The following is a 17,713-nucleotide window of genomic DNA, read 5'->3' as shown; positions in this document are numbered from 1 at the left end:
ATTTACAGTCCCAACTTAAAGAATAAAATATGTAGAAATAAATTTAATCAAAGAGGTGAAAGAACTGTACTCTAAAAACTATAATTGTTGCAAGACACTGAAGAAACACAAATAAATGGAGAGATATTCTAGGCTCATGTATTGGAAGAATTAACACTGTTGAAATGTCCATGTTATCTAAAGCAATCTACAGATTCCCTATCAATATCCAAAGGTCATTTTTCACAGAAATAGAACTCTAAATTTTAAAATTTATCTGAAACAACAAAAGACCCTAAATAGGTAAAGTAATCCTCAGAAAAAAGAACAAAGCTGGAGGTATCACAATCCCTGCTTTCAAAAAATATTACAAGCTATAGTAATCAAAACAGCATGTATTGGCAGTAAAACAGATACATAGATCAATGTAACAGAACTGAGAGCCCAGAAACAAACCCACACATACATGGACCCTTCATTTATGACAAAGGAGCAAAGAATATACAACAGAGAAAGGATAGTTTCCTCGATAAATGGTGGTGGGGAAACTGGACAGCCACATGCAAAAAAATGAACCTAGACCACTAACTCATACCAAACAAAAAAATTAACTTGAAATGGATTAAAGACTTGAATGTAAATCTGAAACCATAAAACTCCTAGAATAAATCACAGGCAGTATGCTCTTGGACATCACTCTTAGCAATATCTTTCTGGATATGTCTCCACAGGCAAGGGAAACAAAAGAAAAATGAACAAACTATATCAAAAAGTCTTCTGCACAGCAAAGGAAACCATCAATAAAATGAAAAGACAATCTACTGAATGGGAAATGATATTTGAAAACCATATATCCAATATGGGGTTAATATCAAAATATATAAACAACTCAAAAGTTTAAAAAAAACCCTAAATAATTTGTCAGAGGAGCTGAATAGACATTTTTTCCAAAAGAGACATACAGATGGCCACAGACACATGAAAAGATGCTCAACATCACTAATCAACAGAGCAATGCAAATCAAAACCACAATGAGATAACACCTCATGTCTGCTAGAGTGACTATTATCCAAAAGGCAATAAATGATAAGTGTTGGCAAGCATGTGGAGAAAGGAAACCTTCAGAAACTGTTGGTGGGAATGTAAATTGGTGTAGCCGCTATGGAAAACAATATAAAGATTCCTCAAAGAATTAAGAATAGAACTACCACATGATCCAGCTATTCCACTTCTGGGTATTTACTTAAAGAATATGAAAACAACAACCTATGGAATGGGAGAACATGTTTGCAAATTGTATATCTGAAAAGTGACTTGAATCCAGAATATAAAAAGAATTCCTACAATTCAATAATAAGAGGCAAATAATTACAAAATGGGCAAGGGATTTGAATAGACATTCTTCTAGAATGAGCAAATATTGTGTAGTTCTACTTATATGAAATATCTAGAGCAGGCAAATTCATAGATTTTGGAGTCAGGGGAAATGGGGAGTTATTGCTTAAGGGTTACAAAATTTCTGTTTGGAGTGATGAAAACGTTCTGGAATAGACAGTGGTAATGATTGAACAACAGTGTGAATGTAATTAATGCTACTTAATTGTACATTTAAAAATGGTTAAAGTGAGGGGACCTTCAAGATGGTGGAGGAGTAAGACGTGGAGATCACCTTCCTCCCCACAAATACATCAAAAATACTTCTACAAGTGGAACAACTCCTACAGAACACCTACTGAACGCTGGCAGAAGACCTCAGACTTCCCCAAAGGCAAGAAAATCCCCATGTACCTGGGTAGGGCAAAAGAAAAAACAGAGACAAGAGAATAGGGACAGGACCTGCACCTCTGGGAAGGAGCTGTGAAGGAGGAAGTTTCCACACACTAGGGCCCCTTCACTGGTGGAGATGGGGGGTGGGCAGTGTGTGTGTGTGGGAAGCTTTGGAGCCATGGAGGAGAGCGCAGTAACAGGGGTACAGAGGGCAAAGCAGAGAGATTCCCGCACAGAGGATCGGTGCCGACCAGCATTCACCAGCCCAAGAGGCTTGTCTGCTCACCCGCTGGGTGGGTGGGGGCTGGGAGCTGAGGCTCGGGCTTCGGAGGTCAAACCCCAGGGAGAAGACTGGGGTTGGCTGCATGAACACAGCCTGAAGGGGGTTAGTGCGCCACAGCTAGCCGGGAGGGAGTCCATGAAAAAGTCTGGACATGCCAAAGAGGCAAGAGGCCATTGTTTCGGGGTGCACGAGGAGAGGGGATTCCTTTCCCGTGCACCCACAGTAGGCAGAGCACCACCTAAGGGAGCTCCAGAGATGGGTACAAGCCACAGCTATCAGCTTGGACCCCAGAGACAGGCATGAAACGCTAAGGCAGCTGCTGCTACCACCAAAAATCCTGTGTGCAAGCACAGGTCACTATCCATACACCCCACACACACCCCCACCCCCCGCCACCAGGAGACTGTGCAGCCCGCCACTGCCAGGGTCCTGTGATCCAGGGACAACTTCCCTGGGAGAACACATGGCGCACCTCAGGCTGTTGCAAGGTCACACTGGCCTCTGCCACCACAGGCTCACCCCACATTCCAATTATGACTACCGTACCCATCCCTCCTCCCAGACTGAGTGAGCCAGATCCCCCTAATCAGCCGCAGCTTTAAACCCCTCCTGTATGGGTGGGGAACAGATGCCTGACCTACATGCAGAGGTGGGGCCAAAACCAAAGCTGAACCCCAAGAGCTGTGTGAACAAAGAAGAGAAAGGGAAATTTCTCCCAGCAGCCCCAGGAGCAGCAGATTAAACCCCCAAAATCAACTTGATGCACCCTGCATCTGAAGAATACCTAAAGAGAAAATGAATCGTCCCAAAACTGAGGCAGTGGACTTTAGGAGCCACTGTAGACTTGGGGTTTTCTGTCTGCAACTGATTTGTTTCTGATATTTATGTTTATCTTAGTTTAGTTTGTAGCGCTTCTTACCACTTGTGGATTTGTTTCCGGGTTTGGTTGCTCTCTTCTTCTTCTTTTTTTTTTAATTATTATATTTTTATGTTAATAATTTTAAAAGATTTTTTTAATTTATTATTTTTTTATTTTTATTTATTTTCTTTTTTTTCTCCCTTCTGAGAGTTGTCTGGCTGACAGGGTCTTGGTACTCTGGCCTCGTGTCAGGCCTGAGCCTCTGAGGTGGGAGAGCCAAGTTCAGGACACTGGACCACAGAGACCTCCCAATCCATGTAATATCAATCAGTGAGCGCTCTCCCAAGGATCTCCGTCTCAATGCTAATACCCAGCTCCACCCAACGGCCAGCAAGCTCTAATGCTGGACGCCCCATGCCAAATAACTAGTAAGACAGTCACACAACCCACCCATTAGCAGAGAGGCTGCCTAAAATCATACTAAGTTCACAGACACCCCAAAACACACCACTGGACGTGGCCCTGCCCACCAGAAAGCCAAGATCCAGCCCCACCCACCAGAACACAGGCACAAGCCCCTTACACCAGAAAGCCTACAACAGCCACTGAAGCAACCTCACCCACTGGGGGCAGACACCAAAAACAATGGGAACTACGAACCTGCAGCCTGCAAAAAGGAGACCCCAAACACAGTAAGTTAAACAAAATGAGAAGACAGAGAAATATGCAGCAGGTGAAAGAACAAGATAAAAATCCACCAGACCAAACAAATGAAGAGGAAATAGGCAGTCTACCTGAAAAAGAATTCAGAGAAATGCTAGTAAAGATGATACAAAATCTTGGAAATAGAATGGAAAAAATACAAGAAATGTTTAACAGGGACCTAGAAGAACTAAAGAGCAAACAAACAATGATGAAGAACACAATAAATGAAATTAAAAATTCTCTACAAGGAGTCAATAGCAGAATAACTGAGGCAGAAGAACGGATAAGTGACCTGGAAGATAAAATAGTGGAAATAACTACTGCAGAGCAGAATACAGAAAAAGAATGAAAAGAATTGAAGACAGTCTCAGAGACCTTTGGAACAACATCAAATGCATCAACATTTGAATTATAGGGGTCCCAGAAGAAGAAGAGAAAAAGAAAGAGTCTGAGAAAATATTTGAAGAGATTATAGTTGAAAACTCCCCTAACATGGGAAAGGAAATAGTCAGTCAAGTCCAGGAACCACAGAGAGTCCCATACAAGATAAATCCAAGGAGAAACAAGCCAAGACACATATTAATCAAACTACCAAAAATTAATACAAGGAAAAAATATTAAAAGCAGCAGAGGAAAAGCAATGAATAACATATAAGGGAATCCTCATAAGGTTAACAGCTGATGCTTCAGCAGAAACTCTGCAAGCCAGATGGGAGTGGCAGGACATATTTAAAGTGATGAAAGGGAAGAACCTAGAACCAAGATTACTCTATCATTCAGATTCAACAGAGAAATTAAAACCTTTACAGACAAGCAAAAGTAAGAGAATTCAGCACCACCAAACCAGCTGTACAACAAATGCTATAGGAACTTCTCTAGGCAGGAAACACAAGAGAAGGAAAAGACCTACAAAAACAAACCCAAAACAATTAAGAAAATGGTGATAGGAACATACATATCGATAATTACCTTAAATGTAAATGGATTAAATGCTCCAAGCAAAAGACATAGACTGGCTGAATGGATACAAAAACAAGACCTGTATATATGCTGTCTACAAAGACCCCCTTCAGACCTAGGGAAACATACAGACTGAAAGTGAGGAGATGGAAAAAGATATTCCATGCAAATGGAAATCAAAAGAAAGCTGGAGTAGGAAGTCTTATATCAGACAAAATAGACTTTAAAATAAAGACTACTACAAGAGACAAAGAAGGACACTACATAATGATCAAGGGATCAATCCAAGAAGAAGATATAACAATTGTAAATATTTATGCACCCAACATAGGAGCACTGCAATACATAAGGCAAATGCTAACAGCCATAAAAGGGGAAATCAACAGTAACACACTCTTAGTAGGGGACTTTAACACCCCACTTTCACCAATGGACAGATCATCCAAAATGAAAATAAATAAGGACACACAAGCTTTAAATGACACATTAAACAAGATGGACTTAACTAATATTTATAGGACATTCCATCCAAAAACAACAGAATAAACTTCTTTCTCAAGTGCTCATGGAATATTCTCCAGGATAGATCATATCTTGGGTCACAAATGAAGCCTTGGTAAATTTAGGAAAATTGAAATCGCATCATGTATCTTTTCTGACCACAGCTCTATGAGACTAGATATCAATTACAAGAAAAAAACTGTAAAAAATACAAACACATGGAGGCTAAACAATACGCTACTAAATAACCAAGAGATCACTGAAGAAATCAAAAAATACCTAGAAACAAATGACAATGAAAACACGATGGCCCAAAACCTATGGAATGCACAACAGCAGTTCTAAGAGGGAAGTTTATACCAATACAATCTACCTCAAGAAACAAGAAAAATCTCAAATAAACAACCTAAACTTACACCTAAAGCAATTAGAGAAAGAAGAAAAAAAAACCCCCAAAGTTAGCAGAAGGAAAGAAACCATAAATATCAGACCAGAAATAAATGAAAAAGAAATAAAGGAAATGATAGCAAAAATCAATAAAACTAAAGCTGGTTCTTTGAGAAGATAAAAAAAATTGATAAACCATTAGCGAGACTCATCGAGAAAAAAAGGGAAAAGACCCAGATCAATAGAATTAGAAATGAAAAAGGAGAAGTAACAACTGACCCTGCAGAAATACAAAGGATCATGAGAGATTACTACAAGCAACTCTATGCCAATAAAATGGACAACCTGGAAGAAATGGACAAATTCTTAGAAAAGCACGACCTTCTGAGACTGGACCAGGAAGAAATAGAAAATATGAACAGACCAACCAGAAGCACTGAAATTAAAACTGTGATTACAAATCTTCCAACTAAAGCCAAGGACCAGATGGCTTCACAGGTGAATTCTATCAAACATTTAGAGAAAAGCTAACACTTATCCTTCTCAAACTCTTCCAAAATATAGCAGAGGGAAGAACACTCCCAAACTCATTCTACAAGGCCACTATGACCCTGATACCAAAGCCAGAGAAAGAGGTCACAAAGAAAGAAAACTATAGGCCAATATCACTGATGAATATAGATGCAAAAATCCTCAACAAAATATTCGCAAACAGAATCCAACAGCACATTAAAAGTATCATACATCATGATCAAGTGGGGTTTATCCCAGGAATGCAAGGATTCTTCAATATACACAAATCAATCAATGTGCTTCACCATATTAACAAATTGAAGAATAAAAACCGTATGATAATCTCAATAGATGCAGAAAAAGCTTTTGACAAAATTCAATACCCATTTATTATAAAAACCCTCCAGAAAGTAGGCATAGAGGGAAGCTACCTCAACATAATAAGGGCCGTATATGACAAACCCACAGCCAACATCGTTCTCAATGGTGAAAAACTGAAAACATTTCCTCTAAGATCAGGAACAAGACAAGGTTGCCCACTCGCACTACTATTATTCAACAGAATTTTGGAAGTTTTAGCCACAGCAATCACAGAAGAAAAAGAAATAAATGGATTTGAAATCGGAAAAGAAAAAAGTAAAACTGTCACTGTTTGCAGATGACATGATACTATACATACAGAATCCTAAAGATGCTACCAGAAAACTACTAGAGCTAAACAATGAATTTGGTAAAGTGGCAGAATACAAAATTAATGCACAGAAAACTCTTGCATTCCTGTACACTAATGATGAAAAATCTGAAAGAGAAATTAAGGAAACACTCCCATTTACCACTGCAACAAAAAGAATAAAATACCTAGGAATAAACCTACCTAAGGAGACAAAAGACCTGTATGCAGAAAATTATAAGACACTGATGAAAGAAATTAAAGACCATACAAACAGATGGAGAGATATACCATGTTCTTGGACTGGAAGAATCAACATTGTGAAAATGACTCTACTACCCAAAGCAATCTACAGATTCAATGCAATCCTTATAAACTACCAGTGGCATTTTTCACAGAACTAGAACAAAACATTTTACCATTTGTATGGAAACACAAAAGACCCAGAATAGCCAAAGCAATCTTGAGAAAGAAAAATGGAGCTGGAGGAATCAGGCTCCCTGACTTCAGACTATACTACAAAGCTACAGTAATCAAGACAGTATGGTACTGGCACAAAAACAGGAATATAGATCAATGAAACAGAATAGAAAGCCCAGAGATAAACCCACACACATATATACAATGGAATATTACTCAGCAATGAAAATGAATGAAATTGAGTTATTTGTAATGAGGTGGATGGACCTAGAGTCTATCATACAGAGTGAAATAAGTCAGAAAGAGAAGAACAAATACTGTATGCTAATGCACATATATGGAATCTAAAAAAACGGTACTCATGAACCTAGGGGCAGGACAGGAATAAAGGTACAGATGTAGAGAATGGACTTGAGGACACCAGGAGGGGGGGAAGGGTAAGCTGGGAAGAAGTGAGAGAGTAGCATTGACATATATACACTATCAAATGTAAAATAGGTAGCTAGTGGGAAGCAGCTGCATAGCACAGGGAGATCAGCTTGGTGCTTTGTGACTACCTAGAGGGATTGGATAGGGAGTGTGGGAGGGAGGCGCAAGAGGGAGGGGATATGGGAGTATATGTATACATATAGCTGATTTACTTTGTTATACAGCAGAAACTAACACAACATTGTAAAGCAATTATACTTCAATAAGGATGTTAAAACTTCTAAAAAAATTAATTTAAATTAAAAAATAAAGTAAAAAAAGAAAACCAAAATTACACCAGATTAGAAATGAAAAAGGATATCAATCAAAGAAATAAAGAGATTAAAGATTATGAAAATATTTTATGCAAATCTACAGCAACAGATTTTAAGACTCGATGGAAATTGATGATGTCCTTTCTCAATAGAAATGGCTAGAATTGACCTAAGGAGTATAAAACATAAAAAGCCCAATTTTCATAGAAAAGATTTGAAAGGTAATGTGGTAGCCTGAATAATGATTCCCCCAAAGAGGTCTGTGTGCTAATATCTGAATCTGTTAATGAGTTGCTTTATAGGGTCAAGGGACCTTACAGATTATGTTTAAGAGATAAAGAAATTATCCAGCCATATCTGGTTCCTTCAAATGATGTAATCTCAAGGGTCCATATATAATAGGAATGGTAGTAGGATAAATAATGACCCCAAATATATTCAGGTTCTAATCCCTGGAATTTGTGAACATTACCCTATGTGGCAAAGAGATTTTTGCAGGTGTAAGTTCAGCATTTCGAGGAGTGATTATTCTATATTATCTGGTTGGTCCTAAAAGTAATTACAAGTGTCTTTATAAGACGGAGTTAGAGGGTGATTTGACCACAGAAGAGGGTAATGTGACCAGGAAAGCAGAAATTTGAAGATGCTACACTGCTAGCTTTGAAAATGGAGGAAAAGACCAGGAGCCAAGAAATGCAGGTGGCCTCTAGAAGCTAAAAAAGACAAGGAAATGGATTCTTCTCTAGACTCCTCAGGGGAAGTGCAGCCCTGATGACACCTTGACTTTAGCTCAGTAAAGCTGATTTTGTACTTCTGACCTCCAGAACTATACGAGAATCAATTTGTGTTGTTTTACTAAATTTGTGGTAATTCGTTACAGTAGTAATAGGAACCTAATACAGGTGACTATTAAAACCATTAAAATAAGGATCAGATATTTCATAACTGTGCTCTAACTCTTAAATAACAGGTAATTCTGATGCAGTTTAAGCTCCTTTATTTATTTTATAAAGTAAGCATAATCCTATTATTGAAACCAGATAAAGAGCAGGAAAAAGTAAAACTTTCAGGCCACTTTCACTAATGAACCTAGATATAAAAATTCTAAATAAATTATCAGCAAACAAAATTTAGCATCTAATAAAATTAATTTTATGTATTATTACTAAATGGTGTAAAGTTTAGGAATGCAAGTGTATGGTCTAAAATAAATTATTCATTACAACAGCAAATTAAAGAAGAAAAACCATATGACCATATGAACACTTGCTGAAAGGGCATTGATAAAATCCAGCAGGCTCTCCTAATAAATGCTTTACATAAAATAGAAATAAAAAGAAATCAATGAGAAATGGAAAAGGCAATGAATGAAAAGTATATGAAATCTAATAAGTGCTCATTCATTCAATAAGTACTTACCACTACCAGGTACACTGAGGATACAATAGTGAACATGCTAGATACAATCTGTGCTCCCTAAAGCTTTCAGTACAGTGGGAGTGACAGGCAGTTCATTGAAGGCTTTGATGTGGAAGTAGAATATGGGAACCCATGAGAAAGCACTAAACCCAGTTAGAGCTACATAATAATAGAATTCTTGCAGGGACTGACATTTAAATTGAGATTGGAAAAGTGAGTTCAATGTATCTATATTAAATGAGAGTGATTCATTGTAATGTACAACATGATAAATATAATTAATACAGCTGTATGTTATATATGAAAGTTAAGAGAGTAAACCCTGAGTTCTAATTACAAAGAATTTTTTCTTTAATTTTGCATCTCTATGAGATGATGGATGTTCACTAAACTTATTGTGATAATCATTTCCTGATGTATGTAAGTCAAATCATTATGCTGTATACCTTAAACTTATACAGTGTTTTATGTCAATTATATTTCAATAAAACTAGAAGAAAAAAAATAAAGGTAGAGTGTTTGGAGAAAATATTTCTGGGAGAGAGAATAGTCCATACAAAGGCCTAAATATGAAAGATCCAAAGTTGATGTGACTGAAGTACAGAGCAGGAGGAGAGTGAAGTATGTGATAAAACTGGTGGGGAAGGCCCCGTCTAGACCAGGAAGGACCTTGAACCATATCAAAGATCTTGGACTTTATCCTATATGCAATGTGAAGACACTGGTGAGATTTAAGCAGGGGAATTGTGTTGGTTCTTCTCTATTTCCCTGACCTGCAAATCCATTCTTTGCCTTGATCCTGCCCTGGAAAGCTGATCCCCACAGGGTCCATCACCCAGTTTCTTTTGCCTACTGGCTTCTGGGTTGGTTCAGCCAATGAGTTGCCTATGCCCTGTGCCCTCCTGCTTCAGTGCTACATCTCTGACAGTGAGTATATCTCTCTTGGACCACAGATCCTACCAGGTAGCATCTTTGTGGCTCCAGCTCTCACTGAGTAACTATTTCTTGCCCCTTCAGGCCTTAAAGATGGATACGACTTCCCCTGTTTCTAGTCTCCTTAATCCTGCTCACACCTCTGTAAGTAGGCCTTTTATCAAAACTTTTCATTTGAACCATCTCAATTAATGTCTATTTCCTTTTGAGAGCCTGACTGATATCAGAATGATTAGATCACATTTCTATTTTACAAAGATCCCTTTGGCAGCTTTATGGAAAACAGATTGGAGGATGGCAAGACTGGCTTCAAGAAGACCAGTGAGGAGGCTATTCTGGAGGTAAGAGAGGACAGTGGCTTGGGCTAAGGTTGCAGAACTAGGGATAGGGAGTGAGGAGTCCAGCTCCTTGCCAAAATCCTATTTGTGACTTTTCAGGTCCTACATACAATAGGCAATTACAAAGACTTTCCCAGGCAGGCCTCATAGGGAAAAGCTTGCCTCCCACACTAGACTTGGTGCACAGCCAATGCACTTCAGTCTCTAAAGGGGGTTGCAGCCATACTCTTACATACATCTGCATTCCTAGTCCAGGCATCTCCATTTGGAGGTCTCCTTATCAGGGAACCTAGAAGACGCTTTTCCCACTCTGACACAGTACTCAGTATTTTTCTACTCCTCACCCTTCTCCCACTTCCTCTCCTTTGGCCCCACAGTTAAAAAAATTGTAGGAGCCTTTTGTCTGGGGCTCCCTCAACAGTGAGCCAACCTCACCCATTCACCATTTTATGGCAGAAAATGAAATGGGAGGAGTCGACACTTAGTTTGCTTTTATCCTCTTCCTTATACTATTGCAGTTAAGTGATTAAAGACTTGACTGTTACTTTCATTTTGGATCATTATTAATCAGCTACTCCAGCACCTGACAGCTCAGCTTCCTCTAGCTCAGTTGAGCTCCTGACAGAGAGAAGCCTGTGGATTCCAGAGATATTTGGAAAATAGAGTTGATAAGTTTGGCTATTGATTAGACTTGGGGTGGGGTGGATGAAGAGCAGTGAGGGAAAATACAAAGCCAAGGAAGCTGCCTAGTTTTCTTATTTGGGCAACTGAGTGGATAGTGCTGCCATTCACTGGAATGTGAAACAAGGAGCAGGAGAGCAGCAGGGAGATATTTCCGTTTGAGGTCCGTGGGTCATCCAAGTCAGATGAGCAGAAGAGAGTTGGATATGTGAAGAGGAATTTAGGGGAGAGGTCTGGATTGAGATATAGATTTGAGAGTCATTGATTTATAAAAGTTAACTGTAGCTATGGACATGGATAAAATGGCCCTGGGAGAATACATAGAGTGAGAAGAAAAGATGGTCTGAGACTAAGGCCCACAATGGTCTATTCTTAAAGTTGACCTCTTGGGATTCTCTAGATAATTTTCTAATGATATATTTTTCTATGACTCTTATCAAAGCCCTTCTTAAATTTACTGAATAAAATAGAGATAGCAGATTATAATGGAGAGCCAAAATTTAGAGTCAGCCCCATCATTCCTACTCTCCTCTGGCCTCCACATTGACCTCCCTGCCCCTATACCTCTAAACTATGTCCTGGCTCCCTCCTCTCATGGAGCTGGAGGATGATGAACCCAATCAAGCCATCTCTTCTGTTACCTTTCCATGAAATCACAAAATCTTGACCTCCCTGTATTTTGAGCCTCTCCAAAGAGCAAAGAAATAGCCAGAATTTAGAGTTCAAATCTTTGAGTTTTTCTTTATCTGAAAACAGGGATAATAATAGCACTTACTTCATAACATTCTGTATCAAATGATATAATGAGATAAATTAAAGCACTTATGACAGAGCTTCGAACGCTGTAGATACTCCATAAATGTGAACACCCTTTCTCCGAACTCCATGTCCCTCAGAACTGATAGGAATCCAGAATGCTGATTAAAGCACATGGTTAATGGCAAAGTTGTTCCTCAATGAAAGCAGCTGTCTTCACAACTGCAGGTAACATATTTCTTGGAAAAATGTGCTCTGTACATTTACATCAGTTGTGTAAATGATTATTTCTTTTGGTTCACAAGTTATTTCTCCTAATCAGCAAAGGGAACTACCTCTAAACCAAACCTGACTAACTAAGCCCCTTTCTCAAGGAGAAGGCATCATGCCTCTGAGTAAAACTGCAGAGTAATTTCTTGAAACCTTTCAATTTTCTCTTTCCATTTTCTATTGGCAAGCTGAACCAAGCAGAAGGCTAAATTCCTAAGTATCCAGAAATATAGAGGTCACTGTGTATACTTCCTCCTGAAAGGCTGAAATCAAATCAATCTGACAAAGATGGGGATTTCCTGATTTTTGTTCTGTTTATATTGAAATATGCTTTTGTTTTGCCTAAAATATCATTTCAAAACAAAGATCTGGCAAGATGCCTGAGCAGACTTTCTGCTGTCTCTTCCATCTCCTGTGTCCCTATATGAGAGGCAGCGCAACCCCACAGTTCTATGAAAAGAACACAAGTTTTGGAGTTAGGCTGTCTTGGGCTCAAATAGGAGCTTCACTACTAAGCAGATATGTGACTTGGGATCAGCCACTTGAGCTCTCTGAGCCTTAATTTTTCTATCTGTGTAATGAGAATTTCATTTGGGTTCCAGTGTCAATTAAAAGAAAAAATATGTATAAAGCCTCTGGTACACAGTAGGTACCCAATAAATGTCAGTCATGATAATATTTATTATGGAGAGTTAAACCAGACAGAAGAATGGAGTGGGTCCAGAAAACATTCCTTGAGAGGAAGAAATGAAAGAAGGAGTAGATAGAGCGGGAAGAGAAAGTCATGACTGTTTATTCATTTCTCAGGGGAATTGGAAGGGACAATAAGGATGGGAGGGTCACTTGGGAAGCTGTCCTGGATGAAAAGGATATGCAGAAAGATTCATCATGTCAAAAAGGGAGGTAAAAGTTCATTAAGACTTCTATTTGCATTCAAACAAAAATTCTGAAGGAAAAAATTCCATTTAGAGATGGGACTACAATTCTCAGTGAGGTGAAATGGATACCATTATCCCAGAGGACTCTACAGTGGTCTCAGGATGGAGGGAGAACACTAGAGAAAATACCTGGTAATCAGAACTGCAAGGGTAGCTCGTGTTATTTGTCTCTATGCTTGTTTGGTTTATTTTCCACCCAAGAACCATTTCTATATCCTTGAGTGAGAGCTCCCTGTTTAACTTGGGAAAATTACCTTCCCCAATGAAGTTGCCATCCTTTCTAAGACTGACCAACTTAATTATCTTTCCTTGAACTTTGAATCTTCAATAGAGATTTAAAAATGAAAAATGGATAGAGTGAATTCCTCTAAGCAGGATTGCCTTGCAGAGCCCTGACCCTCACCCTACCCCCATTGGTTTCTGTTTCCCAGATCCGTTTTTCTCTAAACTGGATTCTCCAGGTGGATTCAATTCTGTTAGTTACCCAATACCCTTCCAACAAATCCCTTTACTGCTTAAGTACGTAAGAGATGGATATCTAGTTGCTCAGTTATGGCACTGAATCAAAACACAATTTACGAGAAAAGAGGCCTCTAAAACCAAGGGGATGATCACATCAATACTATGATATCACTCCTTGGGAAAGCTGATTTTTAGTTTCATTCTTACCCTTCAACATTCTCTATACTGAAGGGTGCTGGAAATCTGCAAACTAGATTTTCTATGTTTCCTTGCCAGGTAGTTTCCAGTGAGATTCCACCAAAGGCAGGTCCTAGAGAAACACTAGGCAAGAAAGAGAAGACATCTTTTTCATTTTCTGCATTTGGATCTATCAGTGGTAACAGGCAACCATAAGCTCCAGAAGTTCTGGCAATGAGTCCAGTAGCATCAGTGTAACTGTGGGCTTACAAGTTCTTTCAGTCTCAGTAAGAGTGCAAATTCTCAGCTCCTAGAAGCTGAGCAGTTGTTTCAACAGTATCAGCAACCACAGAAGGGCCCCAACAGCATAGCCTCAGTAATACAGCCCTTGTGAGTTCTGGGTACCATCATTTGCCCATTTGGGCCTCTTTGGATTTTATTCCCTCTATTTGAAATGCCTAGAGCAATTCTACTTTTCTAACTTGGCACTGACTGATAACTGGGTGACTTAATATTAAACTTGTGGTGGGGATGTTAACATGCGAGTAGAATCAGCAAGATGTAGTGCAGTCAGACAGACCTGTGTTTAAATCTGGGTCTACTACCCAGTGGCAGTGTTATCTTGGGCAAGTAACTTAACTTAAAGATGTCTCAGTTTCCTTATCTGTAAAATGGAGATGACAGGATTCCTCATAGGGACATATGTAGATTCAATGATACAATGTATGTACCTGGCACTTAGTAGGCACTCAACAAATTTTAGTTTCCTGTCTATCCCTTTCTTAGCACTTGCCTATGCATGGTTTGGGTACAGGAGCATAAATACATTCCAGGAACTTTTACTTCAGACAAGCTTATCTCATGAACCAAGATACAACAGAAACGAACTATAAGAGGAAGTCAGGTATGGAGGGGAAACATTTCCTGCCAGTTGTTGACAGGAAGTATTAAGCGGGATTTCTAAAAAGGATGCTTTCCAGAGAGAAATATGATGCAAAACAAAATTTAAACTCTTACCTCATAACAACCTAGTTCAAATCATAAATATAGGCCTGTACTCAGAAAAAATGATGTTCTTATGTATGCATGGGAATTAGATGTTCATCTGGCAGAGAAAAACTGGCTGCTACTCTTACTGTGGGTATTTTCATAATGTCACTTGGAAAATGGAATGAATTATTTTTGACCTATCTGGATAGAAATTTCACATTTCGTGTCATTTAGTATGCATTGTCATGGATGTTAACAGAGAAAATATGCCTTTTCACATAAGGCCCCTTTAGCTCTTTGGAGCACTGGCTCTCTAGTATTTGAAGTAAATCCAAAAGTATTTGAAGTAAATCCAAAAAGATAAATAAAAATGACTAAAAGATCATTGCAGGGACCTCATGAAGAAATATGAAGGATTAAAGATGTTTAGGCTTGAATAGAATTATAGGATACTAGTATTGGATGAGGAGATCCTCACTTTCAGTCTTATTTGTGGATGCGGAAACCTAAGGTCAGAGGAGAAGGGACCTGCTCCAAAGTCATATATTTGAAGGCAGAAATGTAACAAGGTTTCCGATACCTGGGAGGGAGGCCCCAAAATGTGCTATCTTTTGCTTGTCTTCTGGAATGGCTTTGGCCAGAGTCTTTAGCTTCTAAGGGTGGGGCTGGAGGATAATCACAGTTATTTACCTTCTCAGGGCCTGCAGGCATTAGAATTTTTTTTAACCAACTGTCAGAAAAGCTCAAAGAGTGTTCTTCCTATGTTTCCCTTTAAGAGTTTTATAGTGTCCAGTCTTACATTTAGGCCTTTAATCCATTTTGACTTTATTTTTGTGTAAGGTGTTAGGGAGTGTTCTAATTTCATTCTTTTACATATAGCTGTCCAGTTTTCCCAACATCACTTATTGAAGAGACTGTCTTTTCTCCATTGTATATCCTTGCCTCCTTTGTTGTAGATTACTTGACCATAGGTGCGTGGGTTTATCTCTGGGCTTTCTCTCCTGTTCCACTGATCTATATTTCTGTTTTTGTGCTAGTACCATATTGTCTTGATTACTGTAGCTTTGTAGTATAGTCTGAAGTCAGGGAGTCTGATTCCTCCAGCTCCATTTTTTTCCCTCAAGACTGCTTTGGCTATTCTGGGTCTTTTGTGTCTCCATACAAATTTTAAGATTTTTTGTTCTAGTTCTGTAAAAAATGCCATTGGTAATTTGATAGGAATTGCACTGAATCTGTAGATTGCTTTGGGTAGTATAGTCATTTTCACAATATTGGTTCTTTCAATCCAAGAACATGGTATATCTCTCCATCTGTTTGTGTCATCTTTGATTTCTTTCATCAGTGTCTTATAGTTTTCTGAGTATAGGTCTTTTACCTCCTTAGGTAGGTTTATTCCTAGGTATTTAATTCTTTTAGTTGCAGTGGTGAATGGGATTGTTTCCTTAATTTCTCTTTCTGATCTTTCATTGTTAGTGTATAGGAATGCAAGAGATTTCTGTGCATTAATTTTGTATCCTGCAACTTTACCAAATTCATTGATTAGCCCTAGGAGTTTTCTGGTGGCATCTTTAGGATTTTCTATGTATAGTATCGTGTCATTTGCAAACAGTGACAGTTTTACTTCTTCTTTTCCAATTTGTCTTTTTTGACCCACCTCCTAGAGTAATGGAAATAAAAACAAAAATAAACAAATGGGACCTAATGAAACTTCAAAGCTTTTGCACAGCAAAGGAAACTACAAAGACGAAAAGACAACTCTCAGAGTGGGAGAAAATATTTGCAAACGAATCAATGGACAAAGGATTAATCTCCAAAATATATACAGCTCATGCAGCTCAATATTAAAAAAACAAACAATCCAATCAAAAAATGGGCAGAAGACCTAAACAGACATTTCTCCAAAGAAGACATACAGATGGCCAAGAGGCACATGAAAAGCTGCTCAACATCACTATTAGAGAAATGCAAATCAAAACTACAATAAGGTATCACCTCACACCGGTTAGAATGGGCATCATCAGAAAATCTACAAATCTACTAGGGGATGGACTTGAGGATATGGGGAGGGGGAAGGGTAAGCTGTGACAAAGCGAGAGAGAGGCATGGACATATATACACTACCAAACATAAAATAGATAGCTAGTGGGGAGCAGCCGTATAGCATAGGGAGATCAGCTCGGTGCTTTGTGACCACCTAGAGGGGTGGATGGGGAGGGTGGGAGGGAGGGAGATGCAAGAGGGAAGAGATATGGGAGCATATGTATATGTATAACTGATTCACTTTGTTATAAAGCAGAAACTAACACACCATTGCAAAGCAATTATACTCCAATAAAGATGTAAAAAAAATTTTTTTTAAATAGTAATTTTCACTAGTTATAGTTGTTCTACTGGGAGTGGGGGGGGTGAGGTTTCACAATACCATTCCAGAAGTCCTAGCAACTAAATTTTTTTTTTTTTTTTTTGCTGTACACAGGCCTCTCACTGTTGTGGCCTCTCCCGTTGCGGAGCACAGGCTCCGGACGCACAGGCTCAGCGGCCATGACTCACGGGCCCAGCCACTCCACGGCATGTGGGATCTTCCCGGACCAGGCACAAACCCATGTCCCCTGCATCGGCAGGCGGACTCTCAACCACTGTGCCATCAGGGAAGCCTGCAACTAAATTTTTAAAGGCATAATGGAGCTAATGGAGATCTAGAGAAAGTCAACTAAAATGATAATTAAGATCATGGTTAAAAAAAGAAAGGCTTTCTCATTAAGAAACAAAAAGCCTGAGAAGAGAAGCAATTGATGCTTATTAAGTACTTTGAAGCACATGTATCAGAATATTCCACCAACTGAACTTCCCATTCCTTATTTCAGTCATATATCATAATCCTGGTTGATCCTTCAGTAAAGATTTGATTACCTGGCTTATAGTCTTTCTTTTCACCATTGATCTTGTCATCACTATTGATGA

The sequence above is a fragment of the Hyperoodon ampullatus genome (assembly GCF_949752795.1).
Source record: "Hyperoodon ampullatus genome assembly, chromosome: 6".
In the NCBI taxonomy this organism is placed as follows: Eukaryota; Metazoa; Chordata; class Mammalia; order Artiodactyla; family Ziphiidae; genus Hyperoodon; species Hyperoodon ampullatus.
Note: the sequence above shows the minus strand (reverse complement) of the source record.